This window comes from Esox lucius, chromosome 24, assembly GCF_011004845.1.
Source record: "Esox lucius isolate fEsoLuc1 chromosome 24, fEsoLuc1.pri, whole genome shotgun sequence".
Classification (NCBI taxonomy): domain Eukaryota; kingdom Metazoa; phylum Chordata; class Actinopteri; order Esociformes; family Esocidae; genus Esox; species Esox lucius.
The window spans coordinates 791431-807270 of NC_047592.1; positions in this window are offsets into that span (position 1 = coordinate 791431).

Below are 15840 nucleotides of genomic sequence, written 5' to 3' on the forward strand. Positions count from 1 at the left end.
GAGAAGGAGAGGTGGTAGATGACACCCCCTAGTGGAGGAGAAGGAGAGGTGGTAGATTACACCCCCTAGTGGAGGAGAAGGAGAGGTGGTAGATGACACCCCCTAGTGGAGGAGAGAATTCTTCACCATACAAAATAATAATTAGCAAATGTAAACGTTATTATTACTACCGGTTATATTTTTACGGTTTACTGCAGTTCTGCGTGTGGTTTGTCCAGGTGTTGTTGCCGTAGCCCAGCAGAAGCCGTTGGTCGACTGCTATAAACAGGGTTGCCATATTTTGCCTAAGCTGGGAACACTGGCTGTAAGTACTGTTGGGAGGTACAATCAATGTCAAACACTGTACTGTAATTGTGGAAATAAATAATATACCAGTAATTGCATGGAGCGAAAACCAAAGTTTTTGGTGAAGAAGGGCCGATTTGCGAGTGCTAATCAATCAACCGTCACTAATGTTATCTATCATCATAGGTAAGTTACCCGGAAAGCTAATTAGCCACACATTCACCCAGCGACCAACAATGGTGCTCATGTAAGTACTGTATTCAACTAACATTAATGTCTTACATGAAGGATTTTTTTTGCCCACGTGAAGTCTGAGTAAAGTGTCAATCATTTATGTTGCGCTGCATGTGTCATTTATGCAGACAGTAGTCGTTTTCATTGATTGCATATTTGTATAGTATGCTGTATAGTTGTATTTGCTTAAGATAAATTGCATTATTAGTGTTTGTATGATTAATGTGCAGTTTTATTAGCCAGCTTTCATTCACAGTGAGTGTCATCATGAGTAAGAGGAAGTGTGGCTGTGACATTCATCAGTTTTTTGGGCAACCTCAGAAAAGAAGAGTAAGAAAGTAAGAAAATGAGTACCAGTCAGATGATAGAAGTATACAGTAGCACAAGAGAAGAGTCAATGTTTACTGATATAATAATCACTGCCATTCAGATCAGAAATGGTTAGTAATCCATCCTGAACATCGTGGCAAAAAACATGTTTACTGATAGAATTTCATGTTCACTCTGGTGTGTTCAGAGTAAAGAGAGAAAGACCATGAGGATGCCAACAGGGCAGGGAGAGCAGGTGACATGGAGGTGAGAAAAGGAGCAAATATTGATTCATCTGATATCGCGGTGTTGGTGTTGTTCTGACGACATCATGAATAATGTTGGCACAACTGAGGTTAGATTCGGGCACAGGTACCAATAAGGTTAAGTTTAGGCACAGGTGTCTCTGAGGTTAGGGTTAGGTCAAAGAGTGGAGGGCAGGGGAATATTCTGACTTTGGACTGTGGTAACCAACTACATACAGGTCAGTTAAAATGTTCCTACAACCTTAGTTATGATGTTGTAGGAACACCACCAACATGGTGAAAACAGATTGAGTAAATATTGATGGTTAAGAGTTTTAAATATTTTTGAAAGACCCCCCATTGTTGACTCCATGGCCACAACCTTGACATAAAGTATCTATAATAACTTACATAGAAAAGAAAACAAACAACTATGAGACGTGTCTCCAACGTTAAATATAAAACTATGAGTGACCACAAAGCTTCACAGTGCATATCAGAGAAGGTAAACTTCACAGTGCATATCAGAGAAGGAGAACTTCACAGTGCATATCAGAGAAGGAGAACTTCACAGTGCATGTCAGAGAAGGAGAACTTCACAGTGCATGTCAAAGAAGGAGAACTTCACAGTGCATGTAATAGAAGGAGAACTTCACAGTGCATGTCAGAGAAGGAGAACTTCACAGTGCATATCAGAGAAGGAGAACTTCACAGTGCATGTCAGAGAAGGAGAACTTCACAGTGCATATCAGAGAAGGAGAACTTCACAGTGCATGTCAGAGAAGGAGACCTTCACAGTGCATGTCAGAGAAGGAGAACTTCACAGTGCATGTCAGAGAAGGAGAACTTCACAGTGCATGTCAGAGAAGGAGACCTTCACAGTGCATGTCAGAGAAGGAGAACTTCACAGTGCATGTCAGAGAAGGAGAACTTCACAGTGCATGTCAGAGAAGGAGAACTTCACAGTGCATGTCAGAGAAGGAGAACTTCACAGTGCATGTCAGAGAAGGAGAACTTCACAGTGCATGTCAGAGAAGGAGAACTTCACAGTGCATATCAGAGAAGGATAACCTCACAGTGCATGTCAGAGAAGGAGTGTCACAATGGTGTGGTGGTGGAAAGGAGGAACCAGGCAGAGTGGCAGTTGATGTTGTGATTTAATGGAAATTAACACCCAGCACTCAAACAAACTGATTCAAAAATAAAGACTTAAACAAAATGAAACCTAAACACTCACCATGTACACAAAACATGCGGAGACAAGGAACAGTGACCGACAAATGAGGGGAGCAGAGGAGCAACATTTAAACACATGCTAATGACCGGATTGGGACCAGGGGCCTGTTGCACAAAAGTAGAATGAAGAAATCCAGGATAACTGAAAAAGCGCAGCTTGACTTAGCGTGATCCGCTCATCGCGGCTTAATCGGTTGCACGTTTGCCGAGCCAGGATGAGAAGGTGAAGCTATGTCAAGCCAGGTGTAGATAGTCGGGATAAGTGCACGTCCACGGCTTTCTAAAATAGACCACGGTATCGATCACAGATTCACTGATTCAGAGATGGAGAAGACGCGTGCGGCATATTTTTCACCCGAGGAGCAGCAACTAATTATGGAAAGTTATGAGGAGGTAAAGCATATAATATGCAGAAAAGGAAATATGGCGGCTGTTATTAAACAGAGAGAAAAAGCCTGGCAGACAATAGCGGACCGACTGAATGCGGAAGGATTTAAAAATATCTACTTTCTAGAAAAGTTGTACACTGTTTTAATTGCTTTTAATATGCTTGTTTTATGTGTCGGTTTCAGTGCTGTATCTCGTTGTGTGCTAAATGTGCTGGTTGTACTGTAAGTGTCTTTGAGTAGCCTAACATGTAAAGCACAATATAAATAACATTATATTATTTAGCCTACTTTGCCATAAAAGTGAGCAGAGGGAATTAATGTTCCTCCGGAAATTTACCCTAAAGACTAGGCTTAATTTCAAACTCTCATGCGAGAATGTTTTACAACCATGTGCACAAATCTCTAGAAGCTATGTCTAAGTCTAAATATCTTCCTACAATTAATGTTCATACAGAACAAATGTGACTGGGCAAAAAAGAACCTGGCAACAAGTAAAGATCAAATATAAAAACATTTTGCAAGCTGGTAAGTGCCTTAATTCTTAACAGTGTGCAAATGGTATGTAGAAACTACTTAAAGATTCCTGCTCACATATTTTATCTAAACGTATTTTAGCTGTTAAGAAGACTCATTTGTCTGGCACTGGGTTGGGGCCGCCAGCTCCAGACTTCACCCCAGCTGAGGAAATGGCCCTTGATTTGAACCAAGGAAGGCCTGTGATGGAAGGATCTGTATGTAACAGGATCCAGACGCAGTACAGTATGACAGCCAGCCTGGCAACATAGTAAGTATGGGCTAATGGAAATCTGAATTATGCACAATTCCTGCTGTGCTAATCAAAGGCTTTTGATGGTATTAATCATGGGAAACTGTTTGGTAAATGACATGAGCGTGGTGTCCCCTCTTACCTAATCAGGATGCTGCAGTTCTGGTACTCTCACCAAACTATGCAAGTCAGGTGGGGATGAGTTTGTCAACCCCTTTCTATGTCTCTAATGGAGTGCGGCAGGGCGGAATTCTGTCTCTGCTGCTATTTAATCTGTACATGGATGATTTATCTATGGAGTTAAAGGCCTGTAGGACTGGCTGCTTGGTGGGGCATAGTCTCATTAATCATATGCTTTATGCTGATGATTTGGTGGTACTGTCTCCCTCTAGTGCTGGACTGCTGAAACTTCTTAGAATATGTTCTCAATATGGACTAATGTTTGATATAAAATGTAACTCTATGAAGAGTGTGGTACTGATTGCCAGAACCAAGGAGGATATGAAGTTTGTCTATCCTTCTTTTTTATTAGCAGTTGAACCACTAGAGGTTGTAAAGAAAGTTAAATATCTGGGACATGTGATAAGAGATGACCTTTGTGATGATGATGATGTGCAGCGTCAGTGTGGAAAACTGTATGGGCAGGCAAATACGCTTGCACGTAAATTCCACATGTGCACCCCTGATGTTAAAATCTCACTCTTCAAAACCTATTGCACACCACTGTATACTGCCCACCTGAGGTGTAATTTTAGAGAATCGAAAATGAAAAAACTTCAAGTGGCTTACAATGATGCACTGAGAATTGTGCTTAAAATTCCTAGGGGGAGTAGTGCTAGAGAAATGTTTGTGTCTAACAATGTGCCCGCTTTTAACGCTGTTTTAAGAAATTTCATGTATAGATTCATGTGCAGACTGACAGGGTCTAAGAATATGATTATTGTGTCCATAGTTGATGTTTCTAAGAGTGACACAAGGTCTACATCTTGCTTTTGGAAACACTGGACTCGAAGCCTGTATATGTTTTATAAATGATGCCTTATCAGCACCATTCTTACATGTTTTGTATTGTTTTATATTTATATGTATATTTGTATTGTGTTGTCTCTATGGACCTTTGTGTCTTGAATAAAGTTGATTGATTGAATGGGTGGTTTACAGAATTCACAAACTGTAAGATGTCTGTATACATGGCATCTGAACAAGCAAATAGAGCTGGCAGATGCACAGATTGCTGTAAGTTTAACGACTCTCCACTGAGGAAAATCCAGAAACTAGAAAAATAAGGGACTTCAATCCCCACTGTTAGCTCATCTGTAAAACAATGTATTAATCATGATTTTCTTTCTCTCTCCCAAGCTCCAAACTGACAAGTGACAGCACTAAAATAAAAAGCTTAAGAAGCATTGTGGTGTTCCCTGTGTGATGAATGTACACTACACTATGCAAAGTTATTGGTTCATCTCCAGTAAATCGATACCTCTCATGCAGGTACTCGTCGGGAAAAGCTAAAGGGTCTGATCTGTCCCGAAACACCCTCTCACGTCTGAAAGCAGGTCTCAATATCAGCGCTTCTTCATCCAAAACGTCATTCAGAAATGGGCATGCCATGGTGCAGGGAGAAACACAGGTGAATGGGACTTCATATATTGCCCTCATCACTGACTTCATTGAAATCCCCGTTGCAAATTCATCAACCATTACAAACCATCTAAACTGCAATAGTAGGATTTAAATCAAACTCGTCACAGCAATAGTGACAAGTAATGCGAGTTAATAACAATAAAGCAGAAAACATTCAGAAGACAACGGAACAACTGTTAAAGACGTTTATTTCGGATCAGAGCGGCAGCTGATTTAACACATAAGACTCCAGGATTAATCTTAGCCTGGCTGTTAGCCTGCTCTGGAGCAGGCTAGCTGCAAAGAATAAATCTCCATGGTAACTTGGCTGGGTTTAATTCAGCCTGCTTTTGTGCAACCAAGTCAAAGCTAAATTAATCCAGGATAACTTGGATATCCCGGCTTAATCCCTTATCCTGGTTTTGTGCAACAGGCCCCTGGTGTGAGTGATAATCAGAGACAAGACACATGACAAGTCCAGGATGTGTTCATGGATGAAAAGAAAACCGGGATGCACGGGAGATGACGGGGCTGTCCGCTACCTCACCGTCACAAGAAGAGCTTCACAGTGCATGTCAAAGCAAAAAGCACAAAGTCCAGTGACTCCCAGGTCAAAGATCTAAGAGATTTATTTTAAAGAAAAAGTACCCAATGCATTCATGTGATTAATGGACACTGACCCAAACTATTAAAATGTGAAAGGAGTTGAGGAAATATTTCAGATGTCATTGCCTCCAGGAAAATGTGCTTACATTTAAGTTATTATCTACAGTGGGGAGAACAAGTATTTGATACACTGCTGATTTTGCAGGTTTTCCTACTTACAAAGCATGTAGAGGTCTGTAATTTCTATCACAAGTACTCTTCAACTGTGAGAGATGGAATCAGGCCTTCTGTTAGGGTCTGTCCACATCACCTCATCCACCTCACCTCATCCACATCACCCCATCCACATCACCTCATCCACATCACCTCATCCACATTACCCCATCCACATCACCCCATCCACATCACCCCATCCACATCACCTCATCCACATCACCTCATCCACATCACCCCATCCACATCACCTCATCCACATCACCTCATCCACATCACATCATCCACAACATCTCATCCACATCACCTCATCCACATCATCCCAGCCACATCATCTCATCCACATCACCTCATCCACATCACCTCATCCACATCACATCATCCACAACATCTCATCCACATCACCTCATCCACATCATCCCAGCCACATCATCTCATCCACATCACCCCATCCACATCACCTCATCCACATCACGTCATCCACATCACAAGCGATATCCTCCCAGGCCAGGCAACGGGAGTAAATATCATCCTGCTTGTCGTATCCAACCGTGGATCCACCCACCTCAGTGTCTCTGCCTCCTCCATGGATCCACCCCACCTCGGTGTCTCTGCCTCCTCCATGGATCCACCCACCTCAGTGTCTCTGCACGCCTCCTCCATGGATCCACCCCACTTCGGTGTCTCTGCACACCTCCTCCATGGATCCACCCCACCTCAGTGTCTCTGCACGCCTCCTCCATGGATCCACCCACCTCAGTGTCTCTGCACGCCTCCTCCATGGATCCACCCACCTCAGTGTCTCTGCACGCCTCCTCCATGGATCCACCCCACCTCGGTGTCTCTGCCTCCTCCATGGATCCACCTCAGTGTCTCTGCCTCCTCCATGGATCCACCCACCTCAGTGTCTCTGCCTCCTCCATGGATCCACCCCACCTCGGTGTCTCTGCCTCCTCCATGGATCCACCCCACCTCAGTGTCTCTGCCTCCTCCATGGATCCACCCACCTCAGTGTCTCTGCCTCCTCCATGGATCCACACCACCTCAGTGTCTCTGCCTCCTCCATGGATCCACCCACCTCAGTGTCTCTGCCTCCTCCATGGATCCACCCCACCTCAGTGTCTCTGCCTCCTCCATGGATCCACACCACCTCAGTGTCTCTGCCTCCTCCATGGATCCACCCACCTCAGTGTCTCTGCCTCCTCCATGGATCCACCCACCTCAGTGTCTCTGCCTCCTCCATGGATCCACCCCACCTCGGTGTCTCTGCCTCCTCCATGGATCCACCCACCTCAGTGTCTCTGCACGCCTCCTCCATGGATCCACCCCACTTCGGTGTCTCTGCACACCTCCTCCATGGATCCACCCCACCTCAGTGTCTCTGCACGCCTCCTCCATGGATCCACCCACCTCAGTGTCTCTGCACGCCTCCTCCATGGATCCACCCACCTCAGTGTCTCTGCACGCCTCCTCCATGGATCCACCCCACCTCGGTGTCTCTGCCTCCTCCATGGATCCACCTCAGTGTCTCTGCCTCCTCCATGGATCCACCCCACCTCGGTGTCTCTGCCTCCTCCATGGATCCACCCCACCTCAGTGTCTCTGCCTCCTCCATGGATCCATCCCACCTCAGTGTCTCTGCCTCCTCCATGGATCCACCCCACCTCAGTGTCTCTGCCTCCTCCATGGATCCACCCACCTCAGTGTCTCTGCCTCCTCCATGGATCCACCCACCTCAGTGTCTCTGCCTCCTCCATGGATCCACCCCACCTCAGTGTCTCTGCCTCCTCCATGGATCCACACCACCTCAGTGTCTCTGCCTCCTCCATGGATCCACCCCACCTCAGTGTCTCTGCCTCCTCCATGGATCCACCCACCTCAGTGTCTCTGCACGCCTCCTCCATGGATCCACCCCACCTCAGTGTCTCTGCACACCTCCTCCATGGATCCACCCCACCTCAGTGTCTCTGCACGCCTCCTCCATGGATCCACCCACCTCAGTGTCTCTGCACGCCTCCTCCATGGATCCACCCACCTCAGTGTCTCTGCACGCCTCCTCCATGGATCCACCCCACCTCGGTGTCTCTGCCTCCTCCATGGATCCACCTCAGTGTCTCTGCCTCCTCCATGGATTCACCCCACCTCGGTGTCTCTGCCTCCTCCATGGATCCACCCCACCTCAGTGTCTCTGCCTCCTCCATGGATCCATCCCACCTCAGTGTCTCTGCCTCCTCCATGGATCCACCCCACCTCAGTGTCTCTGCCTCCTCCATGGATCCACCCACCTCAGTGTCTCTGCCTCCTCCATGGATCCACACCACCTCAGTGTCTCTGCCTCCTCCATGGATCCACCCACCTCAGTGTCTCTGCCTCCTCCATGGATCCACCCCACCTCAGTGTCTCTGCCTCCTCCATGGATCCACCCCACCTCAGTGTCTCTGCCTCCTCCATGGATCCACACCACCTCAGTGTCTCTGCCTCCTCCATGGATCCACCCCACCTCAGTGTCTCTGCCTCCTCCATGGATCCACCCACCTCAGTGTCTCTGCACGCCTCCTCCATGGATCCACCCCACCTCAGTGTCTCTGCACACCTCCTCCATGGATCCACCCCACCTCAGTGTCTCTGCACGCCTCCTCCATGGATCCACCCACCTCAGTGTCTCTGCATGCCTCCTCCATGGCTTGCAGAAGAGGCAGGAGGACATGTGATTGGTGGTCATATACTTTCCAACGCCTTTCCTCAATCGTATTGAGAAAAGGGGAATAAGGGGGCAGTTATAAAACTGTGAATTGTGGTTGGTGAACCAGTTCCTGACCAGAACAGCCCGGTGGAGACTAACAAATGATGACAACAAACATGTTGCTCTGGTCTGTCCTGTGTAACGGCAGGATGTAATGCATCCAGAAAGGTTAGTATGACTGATTGGTGTTACAGTTACAGTTTAAATGTTGTAATATGTGTGTGTGTGTTGTCAATTTAAAGTCTGTTTTGCTATTTGAATGGAAGTGTTTTCCCAGTGACTGTAAGAGTTTTAATTCTTGAATAAAGTCTGTGTGCAAAGCTGAAAATGTGTTTATACATTTCTCCCTGTGTGTAAGACAAGCTTGCAAAAGGTAGGGTTTTCATGCTTTGGTCTGAGCATTCACTTGTAGCGTGTTTGAAATCAGGAAAAACTGTATTGTTTTATCAGACCATTACAACTGAAACAACACATGGAGCACTGCCATCTAGTGGATGATTCATGATAAAACACAAAGAACCAGGACCAAGCATAAGTGTTTAATTGACAGGTTTTCACCCATATACTGGAGTTACAAATGTTACAATAAAAATTATAATAAAAAAACTTTGTACATAAATATATTTCAAATTACAAAATAAATTAACAGTGCAATTCAAAACAAGCATTTACAACCTTCATCATGGACGTAACACAGTAACATCCTGTTATTAATGAAGCATTACAGCTGATAACACTGATACGTCTAGCCAATACTAACTCTGTTGATACTATTGTAATGAATAGGGATTCAGACTTTGGTAACAGACGACTGTGCATGTCAATCGAGGGGCTATAATAAGATGGCCATAGAGCGGGGTTGGCAGTTGGTTTATCCAAAGTTGGAACATTAAACAAACTCGTGACACTAGGACCCAACATATTCATGTCAGTTATTTTATAAGTGTCTCAACGACATTACACTGTCAGAACAGTTTTAAGTGTCTCAACGACATTACACAGTGTCAGAACTGTTTTAAGTGTCTCAACGACATTACACTGTCAGAAGTGTTTTAAGTGTCTCAACGACATTACACAGTGTCAGAAGTGTTTTAAGTGTCTCAACGACATTACACACTGTCAGAAGTGTTTTAAGTGTCTCAACGACATTACACTGTCAGAAGTGTTTTAAGTGTCTCAACAACATTACACGGTGTCAGAAGTGTTTTAAGTGTCTCAATGACATTACACTGTCAGAAGTGTTTTAAGTGTCTCAACGACATTACACTGTGTCAGAAGTGTTTTAAGTGTCTCAACGACATTACACTGTCAGAAGTGTTTTAAGTGTCTCAACAACATTACACGGTGTCAGAAGCGTTTTAAGTGTCTCAACGACATTACACAGTGTCAGAAGCGTTTTCAGTGTCTCAATGACATTAGACTGTCAGAAGCATTTTGAGTGTCTCAACGACATTACATTGTCAGAAGTGGTTTAAGTGTCTCAACGACATTACACTGTCAGAAGCGTTTTGTGTGTCTCAACGACATTACACACTGTCAGAAGCGTTTTAAGTGTCTCAATGACATTACACTGTCAGAAGCGTTTTGAGTGTCTCAACGACATTACACTGTCAGAAGCGTTTTGAGTGTCTCAACGACATTACACTGTGTCAGAAGTGTTTTAAGTGTCTCAACGACATTACACTGTGTCAGAAGTGTTTTAAGTGTCTCAACGACATTACACACTGTCAGAAGTGTTTTAAGTGTCTCAACGACATTACACTGTCAGAAGCGTTTTAAGTGTCTCAATGACATTACACTGTCAGAACAGTTTTAAGTGTCTCAACGACATTACACTGTCAGAAGCGTTTTGAGTGTCTCAACGACATTACACTGTCAGAAGTGTTTTAAGTGTCTCAACGACATTACACTGTGTCAGGAGTGTTTTAAGTGTCTCAACGACATTACACTGTCAGAAGTGTTTTGAGTGTCTCAACGACATTACACTGTCAGTAGTGTTTTGAGTGTCTCAACGACATTACACTGTCAGAAGCGTTTTAAGTGTCTCAACGACATTACACTGTGTCAGGAGTGTTTTAAGTGTCTCAACGACATTACATGGTGTCAGAAGCCTCTTAAGTGTTTCGAGGAAGTTAAGTTGCCACAACAAAACGACAAAGATGCCCAAGTTCAACTCGCCGGCGGAGTTCAAATTCGACCATCCCACTGAAGGGCCTGAATGGAGGCAAAGATTTCTGCTGCTAAGCTAAAGGGTGAGATTCAGATCAGTTCACTTAGACAGCTCTGGAAAATATTAGGAGACCACTCCTAATTTTTCTTAAATCAGCATCTCTATATGGCAGCCATTCAATTCTAGTGTCTGTTCAACTCCAAAACAGGCACACCTCATTTTACTTAATGAGGTACTGATTAGGTGATTACCTAAACCAAATCTAATTAAACAAGGAAAAGTATAAAAACTACTGGTGGTCATCACTATCCTCTTACAATAGGACCAGCTGGATGGCAAAAACTGTGTAAGTAGTACCTCAAAGGTAATTTGAATAAAAAATAACTATATAGCATGACAAAAGAGTTGAAAAGAAAATATTTGAGTCTGGCTTTACTGGCAGAGAGATACAGTGAGCGTCAGGTTGCTTCCATCCTGAAAACTTCAAAGACGGCGATTCATAAAAACAAGGTCAAGCATTGGGGACAACAAAGCTACAGACTGGCAGAGGGTGAAAATGACCAAGATGTCCACTGACTGAGATGACTGTTACACTCTTTACAGAGCTGTTTTTGGGGGCAAAAGTCCTGGCATATAAGATGTTTACAGCCCTTGAGAAGTTTAGCCAAAACTATAGCTATATGTTATAGCTATCTGTTATAGCTATCTGTTATAACTATCTGTTATAACTATCTGTTATAACTATCTGTTATAGCTATCTGTTATAGCTATCTGTTATAGCTATCTGTTATAACTATCTGTTATAGCTATCTGTTATAGCTATCTGTTATAACTATCTGTTATAACTATCTGTTATAACTATCTGTTATAGCTATCTGTTATAGCTATCTGTTATAACTATCTGTTATAACTATCTGTTATAACTATCTGTTATAGCTATCTGTTATAGCTATCTGTTATAACTATCTGTTATAACTATCTGTTATAACTATCTGTTATAGCTATCTGTTATAGCTATCTGTTATAACTATCTGTTATAACTATCTGTTATAACTATCTGTTATAGCTATCTGTTATAGCTATCTGTTATAGCTATCTGTTATAGCTATCTGTTATAGCTATCTGTTATAGGCACATCCTGTACAAGTGAGCAGAGCCGAAATTACTGGATTATACTTAGAATAAGCAATATGATTTCATTGTACTATGGAATAAGAAAATGTCTATCTAAAAATGTTAATCAAATAGTGAGATGGCTATAGAATAGATTAAGATATCCCGTTGGGCTGGATTGGGCTCTGGCCAGTATTTGAACGAACATGAGTATGATGTTTGTCTTTTTTCCTTTCTTCTTTTTGAGTCATGGCTGATGTAGACAATTTTCTCTGTGATGCCAAGCTTAAGTGCAAAAGATCTAGTGTTGGAGGCTAAACAGACTTTGGATGTGGAAACTCTGGAAGACCTGAAACATGTCCAGGAGACAGATCTTGTCAATGTCCTGAGGCAAATTCAAGCTAGAAAACTAATTGCAGCTGTTAAAGCTTTATAAAGGTATACTTATTTGTGAGTTTAAAAATTAGGTCTCCCGTAAGTGTAAATGTCATTACATATATGAATCAGAATAGTAATAAAACGTTTTCTCAAACTTTTATAACAAAACATAGCTGGCCTAATTTATATTATGTGTCTGGTACCCAGCTGAAAAGGATTTCAGTGAGACTCCTGACTTGCCTCCCAGAGCTGACCCAGAAAGCCCTATAGCCACACCCAGAGCAATAACAAGCCCTATAGCCACACCCAGAGCAATAACAAGCCCTATAGCCACACCCAGAGCAATAACAAGCCCTATAGCCACACCCAGAGCAATAACAAGCCCTATAGCCACACCCAGAGCAATAACAAGCCCTATAGCCACACCCAGAGCAATAACAAGCCCTATAGCCACACCCAGAGCAATAACAAGCCCTATAGCCACACCCAGAGGAATGAGAGACTTAAACATTAAGTATGTGAGAAGGCTTGGATGAACTGCATATTTTGTATATTTCATAGGTCTTCAACCCTCTCCTGGGGACCCCCCCAGCCATCCCACAGTTTAGTTTATGCCCTGAACTAACTCACCTGATTCAACAGGTAAGGGCTTGTTAATTAGTTAATAAGTTGATTCAAGTGTAGTCATCCTCGTTCTCAAAAAGCCTCACTGAAGGATTTGTGTTGCGCATAGAAGGAGTTGAGCTTGTCAAGGGAGCGAGGCGGCTGGACGAGCATCATTGCTATTTCTCCCTTTGTACTCTGTGATGTGTTGCAGTCCTCCCCACGTCTGGGGTCAGAGCTGTGGTAGTTAGACTCCAACTTATCCCTGTATTCTCTTTTTCCATCCCTGATAGCCTTCCGTAGGTCATATCTGGATCTTCACAAAGCCTCCAGGTCTCCAGAGCTCTAGGCAGAGGACCGTGGTCTGAGCTTAGCACAGACATTACCATTAACCCAGGGCTTTTAGATGGGGAAAGTCCTGACATTGACCCTCGTGATGACATCATCGATGCATTTGGAGATATGTGCTGAGAGAGTCTGTGTATTCATCAATGTTCCCATCAGTTGCCTCACAGAACACCTGCCAATCTGTTGTGTTAAAGCAGTCCTGTAGAGCAGTAATATATCCTTCATTCCAGTGTTGAACTGTCTAAGAAACTGTTCTTTCCCTATTTTAGTGTGATCTGCCTTATCGAATGCTGGGTCGGGGACGGGTTTGTAACCATTTTGTATTTTTGAATAACAATGGTCAAGAGTCTGATCGCTCCGGGTAGGAAAGTTAATATGCTGGTGGTATTTTGTTAAAACATTCCTCATATTTGCTCGCCAACAACAATAGAAGCTGCCTCAGGGTGAACTAATCAGTTGTGTAGCCCAGGAAAAATACAACAAAAATACAATAAAAAACGATATTACAACCCAAAGTGATCTTATAAAGACATGATAGCCTTTTGGCATTGTGGTTTTGAAAAAATATTTTAATGGACGAAATCTTGCAATATCGCTTTAGCAACAGTTGGACGGCCCTAGTCACTAGCTAGAGTGCTTACTAGCACGCTTTTTCTTGTTACATTTTGAAATCTCGGGTTAACTTGAATGTCTTGCTTTAACTACAATGTGGGTTTATAATGACAGTACAAATTTGCTTTTGCAAAAGAAGAATGCTGTCATGCCTCCGCTGTACATTGCAATCCTCATTACAGCCCTCTTTCCTTGTAACTATACTGTAACTATGTGGGAACAGACACTGCTTCCAATTATAGCCCTCTTTCCTTGTAACTACACTGTAACTATGTGGGAACAGACACTGCTTCAAATTACAGCCCTCTTTCCTTGTAACTACACTGTAACTACGTGGGAACAGACACTGCTTCAAATTACAGCCCTTTTTCCATGTAACTACCCTGTAACTACGTGGTGACAGACACCGCTTCTAATTACAGCCCTCTTTTCTTGTAACTACACTGTAATTACGTGGGAACAGACACCGCTTCTAATTACAGCTCTCTTTCCTTGTAACTACACTGTTACTACGTGGGAACAGACACTGCTTCAAAGTACAGCCCTCTTTCCTTGTAACTACACTGTAACTATGTGGGAACAGACACTGCTTCAAATTACAGCCCTCTTTCCTTGTAACTACACTGTAACTACGTGGGAACAGACACTGCTTCAAATTACAGCCCTTTTTCCATGTAACTACCCTGTAACTACGTGGTGACAGACACCGCTTCTAATTACAGCCCTCTTTTCTTGTAACTACACTGTAATTACGTGGGAACAGACACCGCTTCTAATTACAGCTCTCTTTCCTTGTAACTACACTGTCACTACGTGGGAACAGACACTGCTTCAAAGTACAGCCCTCTTTCCTTGTAACTACACTGTAACTATGTGGGAACAGACACTGCTTCAAATTACAGCCCTCTTTACTTGTAACTACACTGTAACTATGTGGGAACAGACACTGTTTCAAATTACAGCCATCTTTACTTGTAACTACACTGTAACTATATGGGAACAGACACTGTTTCAAATTACAGCCATCTTTACTTGTAACTACACTGTAACTATGTGGGAACAGACACTGTTTCAAATTACAGCCATCTTTCCTTGTAACTAGCAAGCAAGCAAGTTTATTTATAAAGCACAATTCATACATAGAAGCGATTCAACGTGCTTTACAGTGAAAACAAAAAAATGCAATTGAATTAAAACTGCATGAATTTCAACACCCTGGTATCTCAATCCTTGTATTCCCATGCTAGGATGAACCCATCAGACCCTTTGTGAGATAATCATTGCATCAATGTCTTACTTGACTCTCTCCAGGGGGACATTTATACCATGTCTGTACATGCATTTTATATTCATCCTCAATGAATTACAGTTACCATAACTGTTTACTGAACCACCCCGGTATCTCAATCCTCACTCTCCAGCACTTGGATAAACTCATCAGTCCTTTTGTTAGATAATACCCAGCATCGATGTCTAAACAGCAGCAGCAGAATTTGCATTATCTGTCATCAGCAGATTGTTACATTTACACAGAGGTTATTCCTCTGATAGCACCAGAACTTGTGATTGGTAATGGATAGCAAAATAGAAAAATTATTACAAAATAAAACAAAAAGTGAAATATAAAATATATAATAATAATAAAACATAGAATAATAAATTAGAAATAGAGTAGAATGATGATAAAACAAAGGAAGCTATAAAAGCTGTAAGGCTAAACAGTGTGGTTAAGTTTAAGAGCTCAGTCATAGGCACTTGAAAAGAGAAGTGTTTTAAACCTAGATTTAAAAATGTATATGTTTGGGGCATGTCTAAGCTCTTCTGGTAGTTTATTCCAGTTGTGCACAGCATAAGTGCTACACAGCTTCTCCATGTTTAGTTTGGACTCTGGGCTCTACTTGCTGACCTGTGTTCATGGATCTAAGAGCTCTGCTCGGTTTATATTCTTCAAATATATCGGAAATGTA